At 42.1% G+C, this 26,988-nt stretch overlaps 1 long non-coding RNA gene across 1 annotated transcript; it reads right to left on the reverse strand.

The window, feature by feature from the left end:
- Positions 1–24,186: 24,186 nt before the first annotated feature.
- On the reverse strand, positions 24,187–25,803 carry LOC144987102 (uncharacterized). Its single transcript, XR_013650959.1, has 4 exons — positions 25,723–25,803; positions 24,804–24,993; positions 24,595–24,724; positions 24,187–24,419 (listed from the first exon to the last, which is right to left on the reverse strand). It is a non-coding gene; the product is annotated as an uncharacterized LOC144987102 (long non-coding RNA).
- Between the last annotated feature and the right edge of the window lie 1,185 nt (positions 25,804–26,988).

Genomic DNA, 26,988 nt, shown 5'->3' on the forward strand with positions numbered 1-26,988 from the left:
ACCATCATTTTTTGGAAACTAAATCTGCTACATTTGTTTGATTGCTATAACTCCTAATACAGAGCATTTTTGACATTGAAATATACCAGAGTGCATGTTAGGAAAAAAAAGACATGAAAAGCAAAAGAAAGTGAATTGATTGAGAACATTGGTGGGATGTGGGATTATCAGGAAGTGTAAAGCTACGTACACACCAGGCATTTGACGGGCGTTCAAGGCGATGGTGTTCACACTGGATAAGCAGAGAGGGGCTTCTTCTTCTTCTACAATTTACTAGTGCATGTCTGCCACCTACTGTTGAAATAGGCTGTTGAAGCAGGCCGAATGGTTCAATTCATTGCTAGCGTCGTTGCAATGGCGGATATGGATCACCAACAGGTCAGGAGAGCGGCCCTGGTGTATCTTTATTTGAAAAACAAACACAAACATCGTCAGACTCGTCGCCGTACCTGGGTCCACCAGATAGACCAGTTGCGCTCTGAGTTTGGTGAGTTTCACTGCTGAATATTTGCCCCTGATTGGTCAAAGTTCGACCTGGTGTAGCTGCAACACATGTTCAATTGGCCATGTATTTTGTGCGTAGAGCCCCAAGAAAGGTTGTAAAAACTAGCGTAGCTATGCGTGAAAGTTAGAGCTTCGAACGTAAAAGCCAGGAACGCGCATTTACACTGACTTTTCATTGGAAGTGGGTGCTCGAGCTCACGTTTCAGAGGGCTTAACCCTTGTGCTATCTTAGATGATCTCACCCTTACATTGACGTGTTCTCCCTACCATGACAAAGGTGGATAAAGGTTGAAAGATTTCATGTAATCCATGGACACCAGTGAAGATCACAAATCATTGAAGAAAAAAGGTTCAGAGCACTGTCTAGTGGGTCTAGATGACCCAACTCCCAATGTTAAAGTGTCTGAGATTAGACGAGATCAGGCTTTGAAACAGTCATGGTGTACAACTGTCAAACTGCTTGACAGTTTACAAAATACAATTTGAAATTCATGGAACATTACCAATATACTCTAATACATCTACACTGTAATTGTAACAATAACAGCAGTGAAGTCAAAGTCTGCTAGCTAGACTAAATGAACAGCTTGATATACTCACAGGCAGGTATTTTCCAAACTATTTTAAGGAAACTTTTTTTTTTAAGTAACCGTTTGTTGTCTAAAGTGCTGTTTTTGTTGAGATCTTCTGGAATAAAGTGTAACACTATGGCGCAAACTCCACCTAGTAGCAGAATATTTATTTTTGTAAAATGAGATAGTTTAGAGCCTTTACAATGTTAATGATCTGCACATTTTTGTTGGAGCTTCTCCGTTTGAGAAATCATGTAATACTGTATGGCAGGGGTGCCCACACTTTTTTGGCATGTGAGCTACTTTTGAGACGACAATGTCTCATTGCTTTCCTTGTTGCCTGCTCCAGGTTGCTATTTGCCTGCGGAATTCCAAGGTACTTGTAACTGTCCTCATGTCTGCTATTGTTCTTTCTGGGAGCGAGACCCCTCCTGTGTGGACTACCTTGCCTCTCTTTGTCACCATCCGGCTACATTTCTCGAACCAGGATGGCATCCCAATGTCAGTACAGTAGATACTGGTGGTGTGGATCAGGGAGTCAATGTCATGCTCGCTCTTAGCATATAGCTTGATGTCATCCATGTAGAGGAGGTGACTGATGTTATCCCCATTTCTGAGTCGGTATCCATAGCCAGTCTTGTTGATTATTTGGCTGAGGGGGTTCAGACCTATGCAGAACAGCAGTGGGGACAGAGCATCACCTTTGAATATCCCACATTTGATGGACACTTGTGCAAGTGGCTTCCCATTGGCTTCAAGGGTGGTTTTCCACAGCTTCATCAAGTTTCTTATGAAGGCTCTTAGAGTCCTGTTGATGTTGTACAGCTCCAAGCATTCAGTGATCCATGTGTGTGGCATTGAGTCATAGGCGGCCTTCTTGTAATCAATCCAGGCTGTGCACAGGTTGGTGTGTCGTGACCTGCAGTCTTGAGCGACTGTTCTGTCGACCAGGAGTTGGTGTTTGGCTCCTCTGGAGTCTCTACCAATGCCCTTCTGCGTGTTGCTCATGTATTGATCCATGTGCCTATTTATTTTGGTTGCAATGATGCCTTAAATTAGCTTCCATGTTGTGGAGAGACAGGTTATTGGCCGGTAGTTGGATGGGAGTGCACCCTTTGAGGCATCCTTCTGGATCAGGATTGTTTGCCCTTCCGTTAGCCATTCGAGGTGATTCCCATCTCTTAGCGGCTGGTTTATTTGCGTCAGGGGATTTTGTGATTGGATCTTGCTGCTTCATCACCGCGGTGATCAAAGATCCCACACCATCACAGCTCTGCTCCAGAGCGGGTTAATAATAATAATAAAGTAATTAAGTAAAATAATAAGGAATCAATCACTGTTCTTTTGGAAGAAACCTTCTTTCATTACTGTTCTCCTTCACTTCGTAACACCAAACATAAACGCGCACCCCCAACGCGCACCCCCAACCCCTCCTTTCTCCTACCCACGCAGGGCGCTGACACACTGGTTTCAGCATATAGACATACTCATTCTACAACATCTATATAGTGAGTTAGTTAGTTAGATAGTTGTTACTGTTATTTGTTAATAAAGAATACTGCGTGTTTATCTGTGACGCGGACGCTGGGGGATTTTGTGTTCCGCAGGGGGGGTTAACCGCGACACCGCCATTATTACTGCTTCATCACCGCGGTGATCAACAATCCCACACCGTCACAGCTCTAGTGTATATATAGTATTTTGAGACTAAAATACTGTTCAATAAACTTAGTGTTATGAACTATTAGTACATAACATTGTTTATATACGGATAATTAAAAACTACACAGTAAAAGTACACAAATATATGTGAGCAGATTATTTTGTATTAACAGATGAGGCGTTTTATTACAAAATTTAGAAAGCAGAGACAGTCGTATTTCATGCTGTGCTGTAAACCGTGCAATGGGGGGAGCATGGCATTTCTAAAGCGCTGCTTGCTCTGTGGGCAGCACTTGAGAAGCGCGTGCTACAGGAAAACACTGCTTCCTCATTGAGTTTGGATCCATCGGGCCAAAACCGCTGAGGCACGCGGGCCGATTCGGGCCTCGATGACCCTTGTGCTATCTTAGATGACCCCACCCTTCCATTGACGTGTTCTCCCTACCATGACAAAGGTGGATAAAGGTGGAAAGATTTCATGTAATCCATGGACACCAGTGAAGATCACAAATCATTGAAGAAAAAAGGTTCAGCGCACTGTCTAGTGGGTCTAGATGACCCAACTCCCAATGTTAAAGTGCCTAGGATAGCACAAGGGATAAACCCTCCAGTTGTCCGGAGTGGTCTTCTGGGGACTTGACGTGCTGTGGGGCAAGTAGCAACTTTCTGATGATAGGGAGAATTTGTGCTCATTGTATTTAAACACGCATGTGCAGTGACATATGTATCAGAGGATGTTCGATTGGCTGTTCTGCATCAATCAATTCAATCAAGTCAATCAAGTCATGTAATTCTCAGTGAGGATTTTGATTTGCTGAAAGGTTTTTTAGAATTATATTTTTATTTTTTTGGCTACTTATCTTTGCTGGCCTGTGATCTACCCTCATGTCCTTGAAGACCAACCGGTCAATCTTGAGCGACGTAATGAGCTCCCCTGCTGTATGGTGCTAACAGTCTCATTGGTTTATTATTTCTGTCATGGCTAGCGGGAAAACAGACCCAAACGCTGGAAACCGGAAGAATACACAGGCGAGTAGATGATGGGTTATGAGTTTTAATGTTCGGTTCTAGGTTTTGTAGATGTTTGGGTGGAGTAGTCACGTCCGAGAGATTCCCACGAAGATGATTGAATGTGTCTGCAGCCCGTGGCGTCACTGGTGGATTAGCTTGAATCGGCGGCGGTTGGTGCGGCTTGAGTCGGCAGAGGCTCGTTGGTGTGACCGGGAGAATTCTGAGGCTTGGTTCCAGAAGCGAAGATGACTCAGGCGCCCACTCGTAGTAACGGATTCCTGTGGACAGACGGAGAACAGAGACTTAGGCGAGAGCTTGACTGCAGTAGCTGTGAGCGAGGTGACCATACTAAGCACCATAGAGGAGCAACGATCTGGCACTGGAGACTGGTCCTGGATCCCCTTAAGAAGGCAGGCGGCTGATGAGGTGAGTGGACGCAGCTGTGATGAGTCAGGAGCCAAGCAGAGAGGGGAGGGGGAGGAGTCTGACAGAGGCACCATGACAGTACCCCCCCCTCAAAGACCGCCTCCAGGCGGTCCAGGGCGACGATCCGGGTGGGCCCGGTAAAAGTCCTCAATAGGCGAAGGATCCAAGAAGAGTGAGCGGGGGATCCAAGATCGCTCCTCCGGACCGTAACCCTCCCAGTCCACCAGGAACTGGAATCCGCGACCCCTACGCCGGACATCCAAAACCCGACTGACCGTAAAGTCAGGGGCGCCGTCGATGATACGGGCGGGTGGCGGGGAAGCGGACGGCGGGCACAGAGGACTGTCCAAAACGGGCTTGACTTGGGAGATATGGAATGAAGGATGTACCTTGAGAGCCTTAGGTAGACGGAGACGGACACAGGTGGGGTTGACAATCTTGTCAATGACGTAGGGTCCAATGAATCGTGGCGCCAGTTTCCGTGATGAGGCTTGAATGGGGATATTGCGAGTCGAGAGCCAGACTCTCTGACCAGGTTGGTAGTCGGGTCCCACCACCCTGCGTCGATCGGCGAGACGGCAATTGCTCTCCTTGGTGCGGAGGAGAGCTGCCCTAGTCTGGTCCCAAACGCGTTGACAGCGCTGGAGGTGGTGTTGAACTGAGGGCACTGCCAGATCGAGTTCCTGTGATGGAAACAGAGGTGGTGAGTACCCGAGGGCGGCTTCGAACGGGGAAATCCCAGTGGCGGAAGAGGGATGAGTGTTATGAGCATACTCAATCCAAACCAGATACTGGGACCAGTCCTGTTGGTTCTGTGCCGCCAAACAGCGCAAGGCTGCCTCCAGTTCCTGGTTAGCTCTCTCCGCTTGGCCGTTAGATTGAGGATGATAACCGGATGAGAGACTGACCGTGGCCCCCAAGGCAGAGCAAAAAGCCTTCCAGACCTGAGAAACGAACTGAGGACCACGGTCAGAGACTATGTCAGTTGGAATCCCATGATGACGGAAGACATGGTTGACAATGACATCAGCGGTTTCAGTGGCAGTAGGCAGTTGAGGTAATGGGATAAAATGAGCCATCTTAGAAAATCGATCAATGACTGTGAATATGACCGTGTTACCTTGGGAAGGAGGCAAACCAGTGACGAAGTCAATTGCAAGGTGGGACCAAGGGCGTTTAGGTGTGGGCAGAGGATGGAGGAGGCCAGCAGGAGCGGAAGACGAGGTTTTGGAACGGGCACACGTAGAACATGCAGCTACATATTCCCGGACGTCCTTGCCCATGGAGGGCCAGAAAAACCTCCTCCTAATTAGTTTGAGAGTGCGGTGGACCCCTCCGTGACAGGCCACACGGGAAGTGTGTCCCCAGGAGATGACGTCAGAACGGAGTGTTGGGGGAACAAACAGTGTGCCCCTGGGGACTGGGGGAGGGTTAGGCTCCTCACCTTGGGCTTGCATGACTTTAGATTCCACGTCCCAGATGAGATTTCCAATGATACATGTGGGGGGAAGAATGGTGGTGGATTCGCGTTCAATGGGGCTGTACTTCCGGGAGAGGGCATCGGGTTTAACATTTCGAGAGCCGAGCCTGTAAGTAATAGTGAATTGGAACCGGTCAAAAAAGAGGCACCAACGAGCTTGCCTGGAGTTTAGTCTCTTGGCGGTCCTGAGATATTCCAAGTTCTTATGGTCGGTCCATACGATGAATGGTTGTTCGGCTCCTTCCAACCAGTGACGCCATTCTTCCAAAGCCAGCTTGATGGCCAATAACTCCCGATTGCCAACATCATAATTTTGTTCGGCTGGAGAAAGCTTGCGGGAGAAAAAAGCACATGGTTTCAATTTTCCAGAACCTTCTTCTTTCTGTGACAATACCGCTCCTACCCCTGAATCAGATGCATCAACTTCCACTATGAATTGCCGGGAAGGGTCGGGTTGAATAAGTATAGGTGCAGAGACGAAGAGTTCTTTGAGTTTAGAAAAGGCTCGCTGTGCTTCTGGGGTCCACTGAAAGGGACGATTAACAGAGGTTAGTTGCGTGAGGGGGGCTGCAATGCTGCTATAATTCCTTATAAAGCGCCTGTAGAAATTTGCGAATCCGAGAAATTGTTGCAATTTCTTGCGGTTTTCGGGTGGCTCCCAGTTAGTGACGGCCTCAATTTTAGCGGGGTCAGGGCGAATTCGTCCTGCCTCAATAATGTAGCCAAGAAATTGCACCGTGTTGACGTGGAATTCACATTTCTCATGTTTGACATAGAGTTGATTTTCTAGTAGCCGTTCCAGAACCTGTCGGACGTGAAGTTCGTGTTGGGCTTGGTTGTGGGAATAGATCAAGATATCATCTAGGTAGATGAACACAAAACGGTTGAGGAAGTCCCGGAGGACGTCGTTAACCATCCGCTGGAAGACGGCTGGAGCATTGGTTAAGCCGAATGGCATCACAAGATATTCGTAGTGCCCCAGTGGCGTGTTGAAAGCCGTCTTCCATTCATCTCCATCCTTAATTCTGACTAAGTGGTAGGCGTTTCTGAGATCCAATTTAGTGAAAATCCGGGCTTCTTGGATCGAATCGAAAACAGACGAAATGAGCGGTAGAGAGTACTTGTCCTTTATGGTGATTTGATTTAATTCACGGTAGTCGATACAGGGACGGAGGGTTTTATCTTTTTTTTCAACAAAAAAGAATCCGGCCCCCACAGGAGAGGAGGATGGTCGAATGTGTCCCAAAGCAAGGGCTTCTTGAACATAATTCTCCATAGCCAGTCTTTCAGGACCAGATAAGTTAAATAAATGCCCTTAAGGGAGAGTGGCACCAGGTAATAAATTTATTGCGCAATCATAGGGACGGTGGGGTGGAAGCGCGCTAGCTTTGATCTTACAAAAAACAGTTTTAAGGTCGTGGTAACAAGACGGAACCTTGGAAAGGTCAATCTCACAAGAGTCTTCATGGGCAGAAACAGCCGTAGTAGGAATGGCTGACTGTAGGCAATTGGCCAGGCAATAGGGGCTCCAGTGGTTAATGGTTCTTCGTGCCCAGTTGAACTGTGGGTTATGTTGTTTTAACCAGGAGTACCCCAACACAATAGGAGTATGAGTAGATTGCGTGATCAGAAGTTGAATGGTTTCTCTATGATTACCTGAAGAAATGAGTAATAGTGGCTTGGTGCGATGAGTTATTCGTGAAAGGTGTTGGCCACCCAGGCCTGAAGCTTCAATGGGTACGTCCAGAGGTTCTGAGGGTATGGATAGCTGGTTAACCAATTGTTGATCTATGAGGCTCTGCTCGGCACCAGAATCAACTAAAGCACGTGAATCATATACTTGGGTTTGTAAACAGAGTTTAACAGGTATACACAGAGAAACGGCATCAGAGTTTTTACCGCTTGGATCCCCCCGCGATTTGGCTTTTAGCGGGGGGTCTTGGCGTTTAAACGGCGTGGACAGGCGTGGACTAGATGCCCATGGTTTCCGCAGTAGAAGCAAGAACCTTCCTCTCTGCGCTTACGACGTTCCTCTTCAGTGAGTTTTGAATGGCCTATCTGCATAGGCTCCTCGGGAGGTTTTTGAGTTATGGTGTTCTCCGTACGAAAAGATGAGTCTGGCGTGGGAATCATGAATGAATTGTGGGTTGTAATACGAGTAGTTGGGGGTCTTTCTCGTTGACGTTCACGCAAACGGAGGTCAGAACGGAGTGCCGCTGTGACCAGCTCCTCAAAAGTACGTGCTTCTGGTTGTGAACAGAGATGATCTTTGATTCTTTCATTTAGCGACTGGTAAAAGATGCCTTTAAGGGCGAGATCGGGCCAACCTGCTTCGACGGCTAAGATACGAAAATCTATCACATGGTCACTGACTGACCGATTGTTTTGTTTTAAACTGAGCAGACGACGGGTGGCTTCTTCCTGCTTACGAGGCTGATCGAAAATAAGCCTGAACTCATTAATGAATCTATCATACGTAAGATGCGAGATGGGGTTGGATGAAACAAAGGCTTGAGCCCATTGGAGTGCTTTGTTCCTAAGAGAGTTAATTACTAGTGTGATTTTACTAAGGTCAGATTGGTAATATCTAGGAGCTTGTTGAAAAATTAGTTGACATTGCAGCACAAAACCTCCGCAAGCTTCGACGTCACCCAAGAATGGTTCCGGTTGCAGACGGAAGTTTTCGGAAGCGGCGGAGGACCCGGATGCGGAAGTTTCCGGGCCGTTGCCGGAGGTATGGGGGGTAGCGGCTGTGGCGTGAGATTGTCCGGTTAGTTCATGAAGCTTTTGTGCCATACCGTCCAGGCGAAGAAAAAGGTCCTGTTGAGCAGCAGCCGTCTGCGAAAGGGCATCAGCTTGGCGTCCGAGCATTATTCCCTGTTGGGTTACGGCGAGTCTCAACCCTTCCGGATCAGCTGGGTCAGGAGTCTGGCCAGATCGTTCTGTCATGGCTAGCGGGAAAACAGACCCAAACGCTGGAAACCGGAAGAATACACAGGCGAGTAGATGATGGGTTATGAGTTTTAATGTTCGGTTCTAGGTTTTGTAGATGTTTGGGTGGAGTAGTCACGTCCGAGAGATTCCCACGAAGATGATTGAATGTGTCTGCAGCCCGTGGCGTCACTGGTGGATTAGCTTGAATCGGCGGCGGTTGGTGCGGCTTGAGTCGGCAGAGGCTCGTTGGTGTGACCGGGAGAATTCTGAGGCTTGGTTCCAGAAGCGAAGATGACTCAGGCACCCACTCGTAGTAACGGATTCCTGTGGACAGACGGAGAACAGAGACTTAGGCGAGAGCTTGACTGCAGTAGCTGTGAGCGAGGTGACCATACTAAGCACCATAGAGGAGCAACGATCTGGCACTGGAGACTGGTCCTGGATCCCCTTAAGAAGGCAGGCGGCTGATGAGGTGAGTGGACGCAGCTGTGATGAGTCAGGAGCCAAGCAGAGAGGGGAGGGGGAGGAGTCTGACAGAGGCACCATGACAATTTCTATAATACATTTTATAGCATTTGAACTGTATCAAATTATTATGAATACCTTCAAAACATACAGAGATCATTAACGTATTTCTATACAAAGATGTCTAAATCTGTAAAGCGTGTAAATTCAAAATGTAATTGAATCAAATTGTATGGATTGAAAGAACAGAATCAATTCTGGATATTATTGGTGATACCTCTGGCCTGTAACATGATATATTTTTGACTCGTGTGTTAATGTCTGATGAACGTTAAAGTTGACCAGTGTGCTCCACTAACACACTGTTGATCCCACAATGCGCGGCCAACATGTTTGTGTGTTGCCCGTCACAACCTAGCAGGTGGGGGTCCTTTCCTCCTTGATGAAGGTATACAAATTGTTACACAGGAGTCTAATTTCAACCCTGAATATTTCTTCTGCTTAAAGCCTAACGCCTCACGTTGATGAACTTGTATCCAGAACATCGATGTTCCTCTTTTTTATTGCTGCTCCAGACTTTTCCTCTCAGTATTTTCACAAACGCAGGCTTGTTTTACATCTAGAATACAGGAGAATATTTGTCACGGTTCATCATACCTGGATGAATAATTGCCCTGAAAGGATTGACTGCCACTCTTCTTTCATTTATCGTTGGTTTGTTTCTGCATTGCAAACACGTACAGTTGAAAGATTCGCCTTCTTTCCCCTGACGTGGATATTGAGGGAGAAGTGAAACATCTGCTGAAGCTGAATCAAATATTTGTTCATTTGCACCCTCCTTTCAATGTGATTGATGGTAATCAAAGCTGTAGACCAGTTTTGATCAATTCCTGTTGCTTTAATCAACATCTACATTCAAAAATGATCTGACTCTAACATCACTGTGAGGGGATCAATTGCAGTGTTAACACCAAATGATTTGGCTATAAATCCTTGCAAAGAAGTGTTTTCTACCTTATTTTAACATGTAATTTTGAAGTTTTTAATTCATTTTACACGTCATAAGAGACTACTTTATTTTTCTTAAACAAACAATAATTTATTTATTTTTTCATTTCCACCAAAGATAGTCTATAGTGTATTTGCTGAATTCTAAATGTAAAGACCATACTTTTATGTTTTTCCCAGAGATGCTGCCGAAAGGCTTAGTTTTTCTTTTTAACCCTTGTGCTATCTTAGATGACCTCCCTCTTACATTGACGTGTTCTCCCTACCATGACAACGGTGGATAAAGGTGGAAAGATTTCATGGAATCCATGGACACCAGTGAAGATCACAAATCATTGAAGAAAAAAGGTTCAGAGCACTGTCTAGTGGGTCTAGATGACCCAACTCCCAATGTTCAAGTGCCTAGGATAGCACAAGGGTTAAAACGCCCAATAAACCACTGATCTGCATAAACTCTGGACTGGTTTTTTTTCTTCACAAGCCATCGATACAATCAGTTTTCCTAAGCTGTTAGATCCCTTTTGGGGTCACAGAGTTTCTGGACCCTCTCCTGTCCCGGCTTCTGTGAAAAGGTCTTGGTTGCGGACAAGATGGCGCTCTGACATTATTGACGTAAAGAAGAAATTCCACAAATTTTAGAATCGTAGCACCTTTTAATCAAAAGTTTTTAATGTGAATAAACAGTTAATTGCACCAGATGAGATTATAATGGGGCAAACCGTAATCATTTTATTCCTTTCAAAAAGGATATAGATGAAAATTTTTACATTTTTAAAACTGTTCTACCATTGCTATAAGTGTTTAATAAACACATCTTAGATGACCCCACCCTTCCATTGACGTGTTCTCCCTACCATGACAAAGGTGGATAAAGGTGGAAAGATTTCATGTAATCCATGGACACCGGTGAAGATCACAAATCATTGAAGAAAAAAAGTTCAGAGCACTGTCTAGTGCAGAGGTTGGCACTGAGGGCCGCATTCCTGCATGTTTTCCAGCATACCCTGCTCTGGCATGTTCTAATTGGCTGGACACACCTGAACCAGGTAATCAGCCATGAGTAGGGCAAGACTATCTGGAAATCATGCAGACACACCGGCCCTCGAGGCCTGGAATTGCCCACCCCTGGTCTAGTGGGTCTAGATGACCCAACTCCCATTGTTAAAGTGCCTAGGATAACACAAGGGTTACAGCCCATCGAGTGAACTATTGGATCTGGGTCGTTCTTCCTGCTCCTGGGTTTTCTCCCTTGGACATTCCTTCACAGTATTTCCGGAAATCGCCTAAAGTGAGATCAGCTAAACACACTTTGAGTCCTGATTGGGGTCTTTTTCTCTGTCAGCTAAATAGCGTTTTATCGTAGCAGTTAAGTTTCTTACAAGGCAGACGGTAGAAACGTCTTTTTATCAAGTGACAAAAAGTGGCTCCCAGTCGCGCGTTATAGTCGCTCTAATAGGCGTCAGGATATTTTCATGTAGAATTACCTTATTTTCTGTGTCAGCGGCATATCAGAAGACATGAGGTTTAGAGTCAGTGCTGAGCTATGCTGCGGTCCAACAGATGTAACGCCACATGTTAGGATAATATGCACAGATCTTTTTGGCTTGTTGAACAGTGAGCAGCACAGAAGAGGCTTCAGAGGACTTTCATTCACTATACTGCCAATAATGCAGTATTTGCACAATTTAAAGTCCTGCTCTGATCATCTTTGATCTATTTTCAAAGTGTCCCCAGTTGTCTTTTGATTATGTCATTAGCCAAAATAAAAACAAACTTGTAGTTTTCTAGGACATAATTTTGCAGAGCGGCAACAAAAGTTGTTGTTGCTGTTGATGAGTCTCTGTTTACACTCCCGCTAGCTTGCTACCCCTCACAACCCCATGATAATGTTACCATTGCAACAAAAATGGCCAGCAATATTCGAGCCCCAAAGACGTACATGGATCTTGTCGTCTACAATTGGATGCATTAGACTGTTATCCACCCAGCGTATTTTGTAACCCTTGTGCTATCCTAGGCACTTTAACATTGGGAGTTGGGTCATCTAGACCCACTAGACGCTGAACCTTTTTTCTTCAATGATTTGTGATCTTCACTGGTGTCCATGGATTACATGAAATCTTTCCACCTTTATCCACCTTTGTCATGGTAGGGAGAACACGTCAATGTAAGGGTGGGGTCATTTAAGATAGCACAAGGGTTATTTTTTAAACTCTTCCAAGTTTCTCAGATCACTTTTCATTTCTGCTTTTGTGCATTAAAGTCTTGAACATTCCCATTTTTTGTCTTTCAGGTGAAAAACACGGATTATTTTGTTGGTGCCGTTTTCCGCCATTATGATGACGTTTCTTTGTGAGACGAGTTGAAATAATCAAACCCGGACATTAAACTTAATTGTTGCGCATCTCGAATCCAGCAAATGTACTTCATACATCATCATCATCTTTATTTTTAACGCTCTTCAACACAAATAAATATTGATCAAATTGCTGTAAATTAAAAGCTGAACATAGTAAAAACTGTTAAAAACATATAATAAATAAACACAAATAAGAACTTGAGGCGTATACATTTTTGTTTATTGGTAATCTTAAAGCCGATGTCAACCCAACGGTAAAATGCTTTTCTTTATGGCGCCGTCTCACTGTGAGTGAGCCAAGGACATCTTCAGTGCAAATAGTAGAGCAGGATTACATGGATTGTTGCCACAATGATGCAAAAGCAAATGGTGTGATGAAAGAGTTTGTCCTTCCTTTTCCAGTTATGTCTTTGGATGACAGGATTTTTGTGTGTGATTCTTTTTGTGTCACAAATGAGTGGCTATAAATAAATGCCTGCTGTCAATGAGAAATTGCATCATTGCGTTCTGCTAGGCATCACTTCTTCCTTTTTCCATTTGAAAACGTCATAACTTTAGGGTTTATTTTCATTGTCTTTAAATGAGTGTATATAAGCGACAAAATGACCTGTTGTTGTTACTTTTATTTTGAAAACCTTGAAGGTTCAAATTCACGATCAGGCCTTTTTTTCTCCAAAACCTGTGGGTAAAACACTCTTCGGTTTGCTTTGGATAGCTCATCTGACCTAGGACAGCACAGCTCCAGAAGAATTAGAATTTCTTTGACAGTGGGAGATCAGAGTGGCTGGGATGGAAAAAGATGGAATCGGCAAGCAGAGCGCCGATTCGAGAGAAGCACACGGGATGAAAGAATCCAGACAAAACAAGGGAATCAGCAGGGTGCCAAGGTCACCTGGATTTGAGAGTGCCTGACTTTTTCAAATGACAGCACTATATTAGTAAAAGAGAATAGGAGAAAAGAAAAACGCACATTTTTATTTCTTTACAAAGTAAGTTTTGAGGTTTTAAGTGAATTATTCGTAATTGCATAACATCTTCGCCCTCTTTCCCACCTTTCCCCCACGCTCTGACGTGTTTTTTTTTGTTGATTTTTATTTTTATACCTCTAAGAAATCCAATCATTTCTATATGTGTCAAATCTCCAGCTTGATCTCTCAAACAAAGGCAGGCGAATTTGATTTGAGTGAAATCAGGAGCTTTGCGTCGATGAATAAAACATTGCTTCTCCTTGATGTTATCCGGACTTATCAAGTCACAGATTCCTCCTTTGAGCTCGGCGGTGACACAGTATAGGAGCCCCTGTACAGGATGAAACAGAAAAGATGAAGTTTCTGCTGTATTTCTTCAGCTTTGGCTACAAGGCGAGATAACTGCACGAGCGTGGAGATGTGCAGGTGCGCGCAACACATGGACACGATGAAGGAGATTGACTTTGGATCAGTTCTTTGATGAATGATGCATCGCAGGCTGCGAAAAGAAAGTCAGAAAGAAAAGGAAAGTCAATGTTTGATGCAATCTGCCATGTACAACTTGTGCAAATCCCTTCAATTGTGCAAAAATGGAATACGAGGGGATTAAGAGGCCCGTGTGGGAGTTACACTAGACATGGCTTCCTCATAATCCGCTGTTTGACACGTGTGATGGCTGCAATTGTGACATTTAAGTGCGCCGTTGGGTCACATTAGCAACTAAAACCAGATTTGCTTTTCTGAAGCAATCAGTTATAAATGAGATTAACCGCTTAGAAAGAAGAAATCTTACAGACACCCACAAAAAATTACGAAAATCAACGTGTTTTAGGAGTGGTAACCTGCAATATCGCTATAACCCTTGTGCTATCTTGGATGACCCCACCCTTACATTGACGTGTCCTCCCTACCATGACAAAGGTGGATAAAGGTGGAAAGATTTCATGTAATCCATGGACACCAGTGAGGTTCACAAATCATTGAAGAAAAAAGGTTCAACACACTGTCTAGTGGGTCTAGATGACCCAACTCCCAATGTTAAAGTGCCTAGGATAGCACAAGGGTTATAAAACTTTCAAGAAATCATAAATCGTATTTTCTGCACTATAGGGCGCACAGGATAAATGGCCTTATTTTAAAACTTATGTTGGATATACGGCACACTGAATTATTCCTTGTGCTATCTTATGGGGTCCAGATGACCCCACCCTTCCATTGACGTGTTCTCCCTACCATGACAAAGGTGGATAAAGGTGGAAAGATTTCATGTAATCCATGGATCCATGGACCAGTGAAGATCACAAATCATTGAAGAAAAAAGGTTCAGAGCACTGTCTAGTGGGTCTAGATGACCCAACTCCCAACGTTAAAGTGCACTTCATTTTTGGAGGTTCTTCACGTTTGACTTAAATTAATTGGTTTATTTCAGGCATTAATAGTACACAATACCACCAAATGTCACACATGTATATAAAAAAAGTCTTTACAGAAATTATTACAGGGATGTTTTTATTGAATGATTTGTAATGATGCCAAATACAGTAAAGTTACATTTAAAAATAAAAAAGCAAAACAAACATTTTTCTAACCTCACAAGGTAGTGAAAGGGGAAAAAAGTTGAGGTTTCTGCTGTTCAGCTTTCGACTCCAAGAGTGCTGGGACTTTGGCAGAAGTCAACAGCAGCCCCACAGTTCAGGCACAAATCAACAGAAAAGTTTCTTGAGGGGGTCTGACGAGTCCCTCTCTAGGTTGACAGCACTGATGGAGGTAGATACTGTGGGAAGAAGGTTGATGCAACTCCTTGGTGTTTGGATTCTCTGTGCATTGGTTAGATCTTCATGTATGAACTGTTTTGGGTACTTCTGCATTAAGTGTTCCACTTTTATTCTCTAAACCTCAACTTTAAGCAGCGCAGAGGATTACACGACTGCACAAGTACCAGCTCTTCTGCTTTAAGCTGAATACTCCGGAGTTCATCTAACTAATGTATGGAAGCATATCTGTAGCATATTTAAAAATAAAAGTCAATACTAGAAAGGCTTTTTTCATTTTCAAAATGAAGCTGCAGTTGTTGATTTTTCTTGTAAATTTTGAGCCAACAAATGCAGTTTCATTTTGAAAATGAGAAAAGCCTTTCAAGTTTTGACATTTATTTTTAATTATGCTACAGAAATGCTTCCATACAAACTGCTCATGTGACCGAAGTCTCTACTGTCAGCAAAACATTTTAGGACCGTGACGGCCGTACTATTGACGTCTAATGAGTGCTTTTTTTTTCAACAAAGGCATCATACTGTTTGTTTCTAAAACACTTTAGTTATAACATAAGAAAATGGATTTGACTACATGACTAAAGTCCCTAGCTAATAAAGTCTCTTTGAACTACATGTTTTGTGATTATCAAGCTTCAGTTTGTTCACCATTTAGACAGAAGAAAAGAAAAAGGAAACTCAACTGTGGGAAATAATACATTTTCTAAATATTGATGTGAAAGACTTAGGAAATTGTAAAATAACTGCGATGCTTTTGACACAATTTCATCTTTTCTCCAAGTTAAACTTCACTACATAATGTTTTTACTTCCTTGCTTATTGAAAGGCTTTCTAAAAATTAAATAGTCAGCATTTTATCATTTGCATTTTATTTAAAATCATGTTGTGATTTTTCATGCTGTGTGTGTGTGTGGGGAGGTATAATGTTTTGAGTGTGAAGATCTTGTTTCTGCTTTTATTTATTAGTATGAATTTTTTTTCTGTGGTTTACGAAGTAAATCACTTTGAGCTGCACACAGTATGTGTGAAAAGTTCTTTATAAATAAAGTTTGATTTGTTTTAATCGATCAGCCAATGGCTGTAGAATAATTGACCTGTTAGGAGCCACTATTTTCTGCAATAAAAGCAGCAAAATTAAAACCAGTAATGCTAGTTTGAAAAAAAACAAACAAATAAATCATGTTTTCAAGTGGAACAAAGTTGTTTTTTTGCTTTTTAATCACTTGCAAATTTATGGCCCCTTTTATATGTTATAAAAAACAGGATCATATATTCTGAATCCAGAGCTTTTTTATGTGTTCCTGGATTATGAAAAAAAAAGAAAAAAAAAAACAATCCAAAAAAAAGTAAAGAACGTGAGATGAAAACATGTTTGGTATTTCTGTCACATATCCTGAGGAGCTCAGGCTCACAGTCATGATACTGATTGCATTTCTGTATTTTAAAAGTTAACCAAACCCTAGTAGTTGGTAACATCCTAGGTAATGGTTAAGTCTCCACATAGTCTGGTTGTTTTGCTACACCTTATTCTCCTCAATTTCTGTTTTCTCTGGATATTTCTATACGTCTGTAAATCTATGCCTTCTGTCGGGCTCTACCAAATCGTTTTTTTTTAGCTTCTCATGAACTTGCCTGACACTTAAAGTGTTGCCTTCAAATGTCATCACAACAGCTGTTTTAGTTTGATCCAGTGACCTCACTGTGTTGAAAGGCCTTCACTTGCCCCAACTTCAGGGTAAGGTTTAGTCGTCTTTTTAGGTTCTGCTTTTTATTAATGCATTTCATTTTATTTAAGTGTTAGGATTCCGATCACTTCATTTATGCTTTTTTTTTTTTTTTTAAATGTCATTTTCAAGAAAACACAGTCTAACAGACAAACTGATATATAACTGCATCTAAGTGAAGCTTTGCTTTCTCTGATGGTGAAACTTATAAACTGCTTTAAGTTCTGCATCAAAGGTAAAAGTTAGATGAGTTCAATTTTGCAAATGTAATTTGTGCAGAAAGCAGCTAAACTTTAAACTTTTGCTCAGAATGAAAAGAAATCCTTTAGATTTGTTTTTCTTGTGGAAGGTCAAAGCCCATCATTTATTACACTGTGTGGGTTTGACTCGACTTTTGTTTGCCAACACGTTTGTCCAAGCAAATGTACATTTTCCCACAATAGTTATGATGCACTCAGATATACAGTATGTGCCTTTGGCAGAATATAAAATATGTTTAAGTTTGAGTTTAATGTATGTAATGAGACTTTTTCTAAAAAATCCAATCATAATATATATTTTTTTCTTTTTACTTCTCCAGTCCATCTTATAAAAACATGTATTTTTAAACAGACCACTGATGAAGCTGTGACCCGCCTCACAAAGATGACCTTGTATGGACGACAACAGTGTTCTTTCAGATGGTCGAACAGCCACATGTTCTCATACGTGCGACATAACATGCAACATGATAACTACGATGCCATAAAGCTGGGCTGGCCAGTTCTGGTTTTCAGGATCCTCAACCCTGCTTGGTTTCCAGCCCTCCCTGGACTGCTTGATGCTGAATACCTGAACCAGGTGGGTTCAGTCAATCAAGATGTGGAATCACTTGAGTCAGGCAGTCAGGGTTGGCCAACCCCTGCCATAAAGTATAAACAAGCTTTAGCTAACATTCCCTCTTTGCAATATAATAAATGATTCCTACAAACCAACACATTATTAAGTGTTTTGAAGGGCTGGCTCTGTAATTGGATTCAAAATGGACACATTTGACGCTGTGATTGAGAGGACTCTGAATAACCTCGTATCCATCATGGATAATCTGAAGCACCTTCTCCATCCTGTTCTTTAAGGTCAGTGGAGCACTTTCTCCAAGAGGCTTAGGCAGCTTCACCAACCGCCAAAGGAGATCACTCCTACCTCACTCCATTAGACTTTATGACTCTAAATCCTTTTGCCATAGATTTGTTTATTTTTTCTAAAACTGTTATCTGACTTATTGCTTCCCTCATTGTTTTTATTATTGCTATTGAGCCTGCACACGGTCTCTGCAACAACCGAATTTCCCAAGCTGGGATCAATAAAGTATCTTTATCTTATCTTATACTATTATTAGCATGAAAGCTTTAGGAACAATCAAGAAGGAAACCATGTAGAGAATGTTATTCAGTAGAATAAAAAGAATCGGTAACACTTTAGAACTATTTATAAGACATTAACGAGCTTTACTATTAGTTATTTATTAGCATGGATGGATGTCTAACAAATGACCTTAACCCTTGAGCTGTCTTAGATGACCCCACCCTTACATTGACGTGTTCTCCCTACCATGACAAAGGTGGATAAAGGTGGAAAGATTTCATGGAATCAATGGACACCAGTGAAGATCACAAATCATTGAAGAAAAAAGGTTCAACACACTGTCTAGTGGGTCTAGATGACCCAACTCCCAATGGTAAAGTGCCTAGGATAGCACAAGGGATAACTGAAAGGGTTTTCTTACATGAAGCGGTTCTCCCTCCTCTTCTGTAGATGGCAGCCTTGCTCTGCCCTCAGCTCTCCAGCTCCACCCTCCCATGAGTAACGCAGCTCACTCTAATGTCCATACCACTTACTGAAGTGTCAAAGAGGACATATAGATGAAAAAGAAAGGTGTGAGCACAGCTGCCACATGTGTATTTATTAATTTTTAGGATCAGACACATCTTAAAGGAAGAAAAGAAAAAAAAAACTGAGCTGAGTTCATAAAAAGCTCTTTGAAAATTGTCCCCGTGCCAAATTTACCCCTAAGGGAGATCGTTAAATCTTCATTATCTACATTAGTTCTTGACAGCTAAAGTTTAATAGGTTCTGATGACAAAGTAAAAAAAAAGATGGAAATGTAGTTATCCTCAAGTAAAAGGAAAAGGTTTCTCTTTCTCTTCAGGTTGTATTGATGAACTTACAGGTGGGGCCGCCTGCATGACCCCTCATCACTACTTAGTGCTCAGTATTCCTGATTAAGAAATCATCAAATCAAGCTAAGATAGACGCTTGGCACAAATCAAATCGTCCAAGTGATTAGCTGATAGAGCTAAGTGGCAGACGTGCAATAATAAGTGAGCAGAAGGAGGCTCAGCTGATTTTCTCAGCGGCGTGTCACTTCCTTTTTAGGATGTTGGTGAATTTATTACTACAAACCGTGAGATCATCAAGAGCGCTCATGAAACGTTAAAGGTCTTCTTAGAATCCTACGATTCCAAAGATTTGGTAAATAGAATTCAAAAGATTGAAGTTTTGTGTCTCCAGACGGCACTAAAATAAGTCAGTCCTCCAATTTATCATCTCCGGTGTAAAAGTTCATTCATGTATCTGTAACCCTTGTTCTATCCTAGGCACTTTAACATTGGGAGTTGGGTCATCTAGACCCACTAGACCAGGTGTCGGGAACCTATGGCTCGCGAGCCATATATGGCTCTTTTGATGGTCACATGTGGCTCGCAGAAAAATCTTTAATTATACTTTTTTTTTTTATTAGACCAGTCCTTCCCGGGCGCGATGCGATGCCAGAGGCGCGCAGTAGTATCGGCGCTTGGAGAGAAAAATCAGCGCCAGGGCTATCAGTTTACTATTATCTATTATTTCACAGAGTTTGTACCAACTGCAAACCTGTGAATTGACGTGCCTAAAACTGCGCGCTCCCGTCTCTGAGAAAGAGCGCGCAGTTGCGGGGACGGGATGTGTGAGGAAGAAAGCAGAGGGTTGGGGGTTGTGGGGACAGGCAGCAGGTGAATCGCGCAGGGATTGTAATAACGTAAAACCCACTGCCCGTCACTCACTGCAGTGTGTGAGTATATGTTTGGCTCCAGGTCTGCATGTGAGCAATCTGTCTCACATCTAAAGAACATTCAGACCTACGATCGCGTTTCAAGTCTCAACACCTGCATGAAGCAGAAACTCACCACGTATCAACCAGACTAGACCATCAGCAAAACTACTACGAGAAATATTCATCATTTATCAGCAACAGCATAACAATGTTATTCAAAAGAATCCACAGACTTATTGTACTTTAAAAATGTTGAAATTAAATCAAATGCACACATTCACTTGTATATTTAGTTTTAAACATATTGTCACGGACTGAGTTTAACTTGGCTGTTGTGCCGCGTTAAAAGTTCTGGAGTTCATGGAATGCATCAAGCAGAGAAGCGGTCTCGTCTCGGCGGGAGAGATTCAGGAGTTGCTGAATTAATTGTTCGGCATTTGTTGCGGTCTGCAGTAATCGGAATAAAGAACTTTAAAAGAGGTTAAGTCTCCGTGCCTCAGTGTGGGAAAGGGACACTACATAAATGTATGGCTCTTTCGAAATTATATTCAAAAATATGTTTATGGCTCTCTTGGCCAGAAAGGTTCCCGACCCCTGCACTAGACAGTGCTCTGAACCTTTTTTCTTTAATGATTTGTGATCTTCACTGGTGTCCATGGATTACATGAAATCTTTCCACCTTTATCCACCTTTGTCATGGTAGGGAGAACACGTCAATGTAAGGATCGGGTCATCTGGACCCCAAAGGATAGCACAAGGGCTAATACGTTTGTTCCCTTTCGGGGTCACAGGGCTGCTGAAGCCTATCCTGGCCACTTGCGGGCGAAGGCTGGGGACACCCTTGGCAGGTCGCCAGTGTCAGGGCCACAATCACACACCCATGCACTCTCACATTCACACCTAGGTTTTAACCCTTAAAACAAAAAAAAACAAACGTAACGGTCGCCACTTCAATTAATGTTTTTTGTCCAAACAAAAATATTTTTCGACTGAAAAGGGGAGGCGGAGCAGGATGGGAACTTCCGGTTCCACCTAATGATGTCTGGGTGCTTAGTCATTGTCTTCAACCAGGTCCTCCTGCAAAAATATTGACGGCTATCAAACCTTTTTGGAGTAAATTAGAGTAAGTTACGGGTTGTTATTCTACTCCATTTATTAACTAAATCACGTTTTGTTTTGCTAGGTTTTTAGGCTTATTAGAAATCTTTTGTCAACCTTTTAACATGGGGGGGGGGCGGCAGCAACACCTAAATAACCCCTACTATATCTCTTCGACTGTTCACAACGTGAATTAGCTGAAACTGACGTGGAAAGAAGCGGCTTTCACACACATTACTATAACACAAAGTGTTGCACAATGGCACAAAGCAGCTTTTCTGCGCTTAATGTAATTCTGCTGGAATAAAGTTAATTGCATGAAATAGTTGAAGAGTTAGTTGAAAGAATAATAATAAATAATAATAACAATACATTTGATTTATTTGGCACCTTTTAAGGTCATCGCAGAGGTATAAAAGCACAGATAAAAAAACAACAGATGTGAAGTTAAAGTTTTAAAAGACAAATGTAATGCAGTCAGAAAGATTAGGCGAGTCTAAATAGGTGAGTTTTGAGGCCGGAGATGAAGAGAGGGAGTGAGTCCGTAATCCAGAGGTCAGGGAGGAGGGAGTTCCAGAGTGCCTGAATGCCCTGTTCCCCATGGTGACACGGCGGGCAGTGGGGACAACAAGTTGAGGGGAGGACGAAGACCTGAGGGAGCGGGTGGGAGTGGCGACTTGAAGGAGGTCAGAGAGATATGGGGGTTGCGATTTTATGAATGGCTTTGTAGGTTAAAAGGAGGATTTTGTAGGTGATCCAGTAGCCAGTGAAGCTGCTTGAGTACGGGTGTGGTGTAATGGAAGGTGGGGCACTGAGTGATGATGCGGGCGGCAAAGTTTTGGACCAGTTGAAGTTTGTGGAGAGTTGTCAAGACTGGAGCTAAAAGTCGCTTGTCCATGGGTTTACTAGGAAAGTTACTTTGGTTTTCACACACTATCGTGTAATAAATTTGTTTCCCTGTCAAAGTCAGGCTCTGGAACCATCTGATGTTGTAGCCTTTTTAAAAAAAAGCAACAACACGACATAAACCACCAATCTGACCCATAACATTTAATGTCTCTCAAGGAATTTTCATTTTATTATGGATTCAGATCAATAACCTTTCAAACTTAGGATAGACACTCTACCACTACAGTTATAGTTAGAAGCCTGTATCCCAGCATTCCCTGTGATGCTAACTAGGAAGCATCTTGCATAGTTTAAGAATAAAAGGTGGATTTTTGGGTCCATCAGTCAAGTTAGAACTGGAATGACCACAGGCGGTGAAGCCTAAAGGTGCGTGCAAAGAATTTCTGTCCAGTTAAGTTGCAAGATCACAGAGGAACCTTTTTGAAATGGAACTTAACACACTCAAAGATACAATTGAAACTATGAGGTGCCGTGTAGGACATTATTCAGAATTAGCATTCATAAACACATGTGAAATCTCTCACACACACTAGTGAAATGCTTGTATACATACAACTGAAAATGTATTAATTCACATACACATGTGAAATCTCTCACATACACATGTGAAATGCTCTCACACACACTACTGAAAATGCTCTCACACACACCACTGAAAATGCTCTCACACACACTACTGAAAATGCTCTCACATACACATGTGAAATGCTCTCACACACACTACTGAAAATGCTCTCACACACACCACTGAAAATGCTCTCACACACACTACTGAAAATGCTCTCACACACACCACTGAAAATGCTCTCACACACACTATCCAAAATGCTCTCACATACACATGTGAAAATTTCAATAGAAACGGAAGGCATTTCAGTAGAAACAACGATTTTTTTTTTACTTTATTGTTAGAAATGAAGTTGGTCGACTGAAGGCATTTCAGTGGAAATGAACCTGTGTCCGAATTCCTGCCCTGATCCCTAACTACTAAAACCCTATATAGTGCAGAACTATATAGTTCTATATAGTTCTCTGAATTTAAAAGCAATTCAGACACCCGTGCTCAGTACTTTTTTCTTTTGGGTGTTGTTCATAACGCGCTTGACACGGAAACAAAGTGGCGCATTACCGCCACCACCTGGTCTGGAGGCGAACTACTCCTATTTAACGCGGAGAATGACACTTATTTGTCAGAGTAAAAACATAATAAATATGAACATTTTACAAAGACTATTTATGAATCTGCTGTGTTCTGATCATGGAAAACGTGACTGATTTATAAATAATTAAATTACAAACACTTTGGTGTTGATTTAATGTATTTGTTCATAAATAAACCCCCAAGTTATTTTTTCATGCCAATATTTATTTTGTTTTTGTGCCGCTGAACGATTAACGGGCTCTTGCAAGGAGGCATTTTTTTCTGTAGTTTTCTTACACCTTACTGAACATGGCTTTGAAAATGAATCTGTCCGTGTTCCTGGCAATAATTCAACCGTTTTTCGTGAGATCAAACTGAAAACGAGCAGATATGCAGCATCACAGGACGGCAAGGACAAGCAGACATCTCAGAAGATTTCCTCTGGATGCCCTGACCAGACAGAATAACTTGTGAGTTAAACTTAAAGCTTTTTTTTTAGTTAAACTTAAACTTTAACTTAAACTTTGTTACTAATCATGCTCAAGGTTACACAGTCTGCTGGGTAAGAGTTTAACATTCTTTTTCAAGTGAGTTGTGTAGTCCAATTACATGAAACACTTGTGAGTTCAAAGTTTAGAATTTTTTATTCAGAGTCAAACCATATCACTTGTTTTAAACAAAAACAAAACAAAAACTTTCATTTTTAAAAGTTTAAATGAAAATCCAAAAACCCAGCCAAATAAAAACCACGAGATTTTCCAGAATTAATAAATACTTCATAATCTAAAATGTAAGACATCAAAATAAATTGAAACATTAAAAAAATGTGATTTAATTTCCTCAATGAAATAATTAATGTTGCATTTTCCAGGGTCTTCCACGTCTCTACTGCTTTACCAACACAAAGGTGTCTGTCCTGGCCCTTTACGCTAACGGTCAGTCCGACACAAGACTGGATTTTCGGTTGACCCGCAGGACCATCGAGCATCTGGGTCGATAGTCCTGAAGCATCAGCTTCGGGTTCCTCACACTCTGGGGGGTCACAGGAGACTGACGTCCTGGTGTTTTTTTTCTGGCTGGCGTGTGGCACATCTTACAGTGTGGTAGCCAGAGTCTTTGACATGACACGGTCCACCGTGAGCGATGTTGTCCACAGGACGGCAGACCGCATCCTCCAGCTGATGAGCAGGGTCACCCAGCTTCCCAGTGGGAATGAACTACCATAAGTCGCCTCTGGATTTTAGCAGCTCGCTTGGTCTTTCTCCTTCCAAAGGGTCACAAGGAGCATTGATGGCTGCCACATAAGAATAAAGGCCCTAAAAGAAAATGCAGCTTGTTATTTTAACAGGAAGCTTTTTTATTCCATTAAAATGCATGCTGTATGTGACTCTAATGCCAAATTTATAGATATTTTTGTTGGGAATCCAGGATCAATCCATGATTCACGGGTTCTACGTAAAAGCCCAATTTATGTAAATCAAACAAACCCACCTGAAGGATCCTTTTGGGTGATGGTGGGTATCCCTGCATTGCACATCCCATCATGCTGCTGACACCCTACAGGGAACCCATGAGGAATGCCATTGAGACAGTTACAACCAGAACCACTCCAGAACACGCTCTGTTGTGAAGAGAGCATTTGGCATGATAAAGATGAGGAGGAGAGCAATATTTCTGGTGGCACTGGAAGTAAAACCAACCTTTGCAATGAAAATCATTGCCTGCAGTTCAATTCTGCACATTCTGTGCATCAGCAAAGGCGACTGCTTAGCCACAGATGTTGAGCCACAGCAGGACAACACCAGGAACATGCAGGACGAGCAGAGTCACGTCTGTCTGCAAGGACAAATCTTTGCTTTCCTTTCAGCTCCAACTGTGACACACATGACTCTAGAAGACCAGGATTATTGTTAACATGTATAAAAATAAATATTAACATATAAAACGAAATTCTAAATATGTACATCTGATATTTATATGAAAATCCTTTTAAGATTGTTAAAAATAGCTCAGATTTAAATAATACATGTAAATTATTCATTTTTGTTCATACATTTATTAAACAAATTGGAAAAGCAATGGCTGCATTACATTTTAGAACAATAATTTCAACTCAAGTAAACTTAACAGACTCTCCTGTCGCTGTTCCTCCCTTCTAGCCCTTTCCTCCTCTCTCTTCTGGGTCTTTAACATAAACCTTTAACCCAGTACGACAACGATTAACCGTTTATTAAAATGAAGTCAAATCTGATCATATGTCTCTACCCATCTGGCACGAGCTAGCTTGAAAACAAACAGGATATCTTTCTCCATCCGCAAATGGATCGGATTTTCCTCATCCTCGTCTGTCCCTACATATATGAACACATTTAAAACATGTGTTAATAACTTGTGACTACGGTTAGAAGTCACTGCTTTTTGATGTAATATCTAGCGTTTGTTTTTAGCCTTCGGCGCTAATTCGCGTTAGCGTTAGCTTTAGCTTTAGCATTACTGAAATTGATGAGCTTCAAAACAATCTAGGTTGTTGATTGAGGAATATAACATATTAAACACATCATCTTAAGTATTTACAAATATATTTAACAACAGATACTGGATATTTTTTAATATACTTACACGTTTCGGTGGTTTTCCTTGCGCAACCGGCTGCCATTTTCGAATGATTCAGACGAATGATTATCTCGCGATAATCAGCCAATTTCCGTTTCTACTGAAATGCCTTCCGTTTCTGTCGAAAATTTCAGTAGTGTATGTGAGAGCATTTTCACATGTGTATGTGAGAGCATTTTCAGTAGTGTGTGTAAGAGCATTTTCACATGTGTATGTGAGAGCATTTTCAGTAGAGTGTGTAAGAGCATTTTCACATGTGTATGTGAGAGCATTTTCACATGTGTATGTGAGAGATTTCACATGTGTATGTGAATGAATACATTTTCAGTTGTATGTATACAAGCATTTCACTAGTGTGTGTGAGAGATTTCATATGTGTTTATGAATGCTAATTCTGAATTATGTCCTACACGGCACCTCATATGAAACTCTGCACCTTTATGTCAGTTGCCTGGGCACATTTCTGGGAACATGCTAATTAGCTGAGCTTTCTTTTTTAAAGTGAATTTTCCAAGCGTTGTCTAAAATAACTTTAGCTATTAGATCAGAACTTTCACCAGTTCCATCCCACAGTTTAAAGGGCCTATGGAGCTTTTAAGTGTATTATAATGTTCATTCTTCCTGAAAAGTAGTATTTAGATCCGTTTATGCTTTTTTGAGTATTCCTCCAAAAAACCTGCTCTCTGAGCACCGGCCCCTCCTCATCCACGGAAACTGTCAGGTCTTCACATTGTGATAGCCGAGGCTGCCTCCAGGTTGACGTCATGAAATGGGCGGCACCCACAGGAGAGAAAGGTGGTGCCTCAGAGATCGAGTCATCTTATTTCCTGGTAGGAAAATGAGCTGCAAAAATAACTCATATTTTATGAAAAAAAATCCTCTTTAGTGTGCCAAAGGTAACTTATCATCATATGCCAAAAGGCTTAAGAAAAGCATGATTCAGGCCCTTTAGTGGAATTGATAACATTGAGACAATACAGTGTGCCAACGTTTTACTTTCTTGGTCTTGGTGTTTTGTGTTTTTTTCTTCTTTTTTAGTGTTATTTTTGCATGTCCATTTATTCAGCTTAACGGTGCATTGAATTCTGTGTCCTGATTGGCTGTTCACCTCGTCAATCACTCTCCTTTTTGCCACATCTCTCGTACAGAATGCGTAGAATTTTTCTACGAAGATCTGAACTTTAAGAGTTTCAACAGGAGAGAAACGTGTGAAAATGTTCGTGTCCGTCTGAAAAAAAAAGATTGTCCTAACGGTCTCGCCCACAACTCAGA

The sequence above is a fragment of the Oryzias latipes genome, chromosome 18 (assembly GCF_053564925.1).
Source record: "Oryzias latipes strain Hd-rR chromosome 18, Olatipes_Hd-rR_3.1".
Lineage (NCBI taxonomy): Eukaryota > Metazoa > Chordata > Actinopteri > Beloniformes > Adrianichthyidae > Oryzias > Oryzias latipes.